At 36.7% G+C, this 4,661-nt stretch overlaps 1 protein-coding gene across 2 annotated transcripts in view; it reads right to left on the minus strand.

Annotated features, from left to right (window-relative positions):
• LOC141429022 (uncharacterized) overlaps positions 1-2,938 on the minus strand; it is a 46,878-nt gene extending 43,940 nt beyond the window's left edge. For both annotated transcript variants that reach the window (XM_074089160.1, XM_074089159.1), the window contains exon 1: positions 2,702-2,938. The gene's annotated coding sequence lies outside the window, so the exon portion shown is untranslated. The remainder of the gene's footprint in view (positions 1-2,701) is intronic.
• Positions 2,939-4,661: the final 1,723 nt, after the last annotated feature.

The raw sequence follows: 4,661 nt of genomic DNA on the forward strand, positions 1-4,661 counted from the left end.
ATGTTTTATTCCGATGTCCAGCTATCTACATACCAAATTTCATCCAAACCCGTCCAGCCGTTTCAGCGTGAAGGAGTAGCAAACATACACACTCACTCACTCACAAATTTTCGCATTTATAATATTAGTAGGATAACATTTTCATCCAGAACAATAAATGAAAAAAATGCAAAAGAGAAGAGCAATATCGGCATGGGAAAAGGTTTGTTCGGGAACAAGGTAAAGTGTAAGCGCTATAATTTGTTTTGAGATTGTAGCAATAGCGACTGCACGAAAATTGTTGTATTATGTATTTTATTTCAATTTGTAATATACTGTCTTAAAATTTATTTGAAATAACTTAGCAGATGATAGCGCAAGCTTGAGTGAACAACCCTGTAAAAGTTGATTTTTTTGTTATACAAGATGTTAATTAAATAACTGAAAACCAGAAAATAGTTGGCTCAGAATCGAGAGTAGTCGATTACACTATTTTTAAATCAGGTTGTGTTTGTGTTTTTAAATCCCTTTTTTAAAGTGCCCAGTCTAAAATTTACGAATGCAATGTTCGCCAATTAAAAGTTTTAGTGAGGTTGCATACTATTTAGATAATTAATACTGGCTGTTTTACTGTCAGTTTGGTTTTCTTCTAAAAACGTCAAAGTGCAACTGACAAAATACAAATTATTAGTGTAGATTTAGAAATCAATTAGTTTGTGACTCAGCAAAACGTACGAATATTTTTGAAAATAATGAAGGTAATTGAAAATAAATAATAAATAAATAAATATCATGGGACGCTTGACACCAAAATTGACCTAGTCCTAAACTAAGCAAAGCTTGTACTAGGCAACAGATTTATAAACATACTTATACAGATAAATACATACTTAAATAAATATTAAACATTCAAGACCCGAGAACAAACATTCGTATTATTCATTCAAATATCTGCTTTGGCCGGGAATCGAATCCAGGACCTGAAGCTTCGTACTCAGGTTCTCTAATCACTTGCGCATCCGGCCGTCTAAAATAAATGCTAACTTAAAATGAAAAAATATTTTAAGGGGTTGGGGGGTCTGAGCTTTTCAGTTATTTAATTAGCACCTTGTAAAGTTGACAAATACTTCCGTAATTCAATCAGGTGTTCTGTCAAGCTAAGCAAGAGCTAAGCCAAACATCTGCTGAAATATTTCCGATAAAAATATAAAGAGCATACATATTAAATAGTAGGCATAGCTTCACCTTGAATGTTCATATTTTGCTAGCGCTTCGAATCATGTAATTGAATTTTGAACCTCTTTCAAGCTGCATATTATAACGTTTTCACACCTCTCCTTCAGAAAAGTAACTTTTCCTCCCTGACGAGAGGGAGCAAAGTGCAACTTTTCTGTTCAAGGTTTTTCTAAGTGTTTAATACAAATGCCATTTTTTGAACTTGATAATTGTATAGCCACGCCATTTTCTATGCTGGTTGTTCTTTAATAATATTTAGTTTTTTTTTTCAAGTTTCTTAATGCTCGGTGTGAAAAGTTGTATGAGTCACTCGGAAGCAAAATTATTTTCATCTTGGGCGTTAACACTTGAATCCCTCATTACGCTCAGCTTCGCTTCATTCTGGATTCAATGTACGCCCTCGCCGTAAATACACCATTTTGCTCCCTTGTGACACAAATAACCATTTAAACTCGTGATTTTCACACATAGTCAAAATACAACAAACGGGACTTATCACTCTAAAACACACTAGTAATATATACTACGTCGAGGTAAATATTACTCGTGTGTGTTAGCGTAGCGATAAGTCCCGTTTGTGGTATTTTAATATACTCGTATAAGCGGCATATTGATTTGAAATTAGGTCCGTATGTTATAGATTTAATAAAAATGGAATAAAAATACTGTTAGCAATAAATTTGTATTGAAAATTAATTTTATAAAATTATTTTATTAAAAAGTAAACTTATTGTACATTTATTTAAGTTTGTTTGTATCTACCTTGTGATTATTCATTTTCACCCGAATAGGTCTTGATTTTTATTAGGTACGTACTCAAATACAGGATTATTGTTTAAATATTGGAGAGAGGATAAATAAATAATGTGAAAGCTAGAGCAAGTCAAGAAAGCAGTGATTTATGTTAATGTACCTACGCCATGGGATCATGGAAACACTTCGACCAATCGACCAATATTCAATAAAACTACAAAAGCTTACAATCTATTGTACGTTGTTTGGATTATTTTTGAGATAGAAAATCCGTTTATTATCTACTATTGTGGTTGTAATAACATCATAGCAGCTGGCTGGGCGGCACGGCCAGCGACTGCGAGGGTAGGTATTTGCGTAGGAGAAAGGACATGGCTGCCCGGTAATGATTTAACAAGTTTCTGTTGAATTTCGAGATATTTTTCATTTTGCTGTTTTATTACGTTGTTTTATACATAATGCTCCGCAGATGATTAGTTAAGCAGTAGAATTTATTATGAAGTGTATTAGAAATACAAAAGTAATCTAATTCCGTGAAGATTGTAAGAAAATTCATCGTTTGCTAATACATAAATAAACTTACAATAAATAAACCAATGTAACTTGTATACACTAGCTAACTAACGCAAGCTTATTATTAATTTACTTTTTCATTTAACTATAGTTGCCTCAATTTACCGGTAATATAATAAATAACTAATGAACTCGATCAAATTAATTCCGTTATACTCACAGTTGTCTCGGTCAGAAACGATGGTTTCTTTAAAAGCGTAGCATTTCCAAAGATCCTTCAATCGGCACTAAACTTTGTACGGCGAATAATCAGCTCACTGCGTAAGGTTCCAAAGTTTGACGGCGACGTACGATGGCGCAGGCGGGTAGGGCGGGCGTCGCCACCTGTCGTGGCTGACGCAGCCGATGCGCGAGCGGGCGTGCGCGGCGACGACTCGTCGGCGACTGAGCCGGGTCGCCTCGGCCCGGGCACGTGGCCTCCGCCCAGGTGCACTCCCCCCCACCTCACCTCGCCCTAACCCTGCAACCAGACTGCACGCGCCGACACCTTATTAAAATGCACCAGACAATTATTACCCATAACAAAAGTTATGTGCTACGCGTCAAATCGAATGGAACGTTATTTTTGACATTAAGTGGCGTCCGTTCCGCCATTAATCAGGAACGACGAACGTATCACGCGTTACCCTTTTAAGTAAAAAGGGGTTATTGTCTTCCATTGTGATGATAAGCGAGTGTACGATTCGGGTTTCAATTTTAATTTTTTACACTGCTGGTAAGTACTTACTACCCCATCGGTTTGAAATTGAGACCAGCGTTAATTGGATTTCTTTCATAAAACGGCGTTAATAAACGTTGGACTTCGTTCCGAATACTCTGTGATTAATTTCTTGTGTTTCTCTAGTCCATTAGCAGCGCAAATTGAATTTATATTTTGCTCCGCCCACTAAACTCTCTGAAAATGGGCGGCCTTATTGTGATCATGATTTAGGTATGATTTTAAAAAGCCTTTAAAACGTGGACAACTGTAACGTTTTCCTAATAAAACTGTGAATTAATATTTATTTTACGGCTACGGGGTTACGGCTACGTTTCGTAGCAGCTGCTACAAGTTCTACGCCGTAGCTTTTGCTACGTCGCTGATGGAACCGAAATAACCAAATCGTTAGTTCTAAACACCTTGCAGTCAGTACCAGGTACTAGTGTAACACGACTTATTTCATTATAATGTTCTTTTCCATCGAAGTCTGTTTAAAAGAGTTTAGTTAAGAGCAGACCAAGTCCCTGCGCAGAGAAGATTACGCAAATCTTCGTCACTCGACGACTTTCTTCTCTGAGCAACTCCTCTATAAATTTATACTGTTAGTTGCTTCGAGTATAGAATTGTCAGGTATCAAACCGATCGAGCAAAAGTTTGTAAAATGCAGTGCAACCTGTCTCCATAATTTGAGCATTTAGTAACTACAGGTAGAACGTGTTAAGTAGGTCAAAGCGGTCAGCAGAACAACTAGTGAAGCAGGCACCTACAAGCAAGTGGCCCAGGCTCGGCTAAGCGCTAATGTGCTATCAATAAACATTACCGTGGTGGTAAACATGGCCGCTTGGAGTGCTTTTATACGAGTACGGCGAAAGGAGAGGTAACGTTTTATGGCACACAAACTAAGTGAGTTTGTTCTAGTAGAACTAGAACTGATATTGACGAACCTATTTGTGTAAAAGTTAATCAAGTTTACAAAAAAATAAGGAGAGGTCTTAAATGTTAAAGTTTCTAGGACTTATGTATGTAACTATATACATATATTTTAAGTTTTCGTTTTATATTTGTGAACTTATATTTTATTTCTTTATTTCTTATCCTATATACTAATATAACTACGTCCATCTGCTGGGCAATGGCCTCCCCTCTTGAACTCTACATCTCCCTATATCCAGAGCCACCCAGAGCTACATCCTGCCACTCGCTTAGTTCCGCGTTCAGGTTATCTCGCCATTTACGCCTCGCCCTGCCTTGCCTCGGAGCTTTTAAAAGCTTTAAAAATAAACATCATAGGACCAATTCACACCAATTGATGCAGTCCCAAAGTAAGCACAGCTTGAATTAGGGGTACAAAGTAACGAATAAATAAACCCTCTTAAATATATTAAGAACAAAAATTCACATTTTTCATACAAATATCGTC

Source organism: Choristoneura fumiferana, chromosome 6 (assembly GCF_025370935.1).
Source record: "Choristoneura fumiferana chromosome 6, NRCan_CFum_1, whole genome shotgun sequence".
NCBI lineage: Eukaryota > Metazoa > Arthropoda > Insecta > Lepidoptera > Tortricidae > Choristoneura > Choristoneura fumiferana.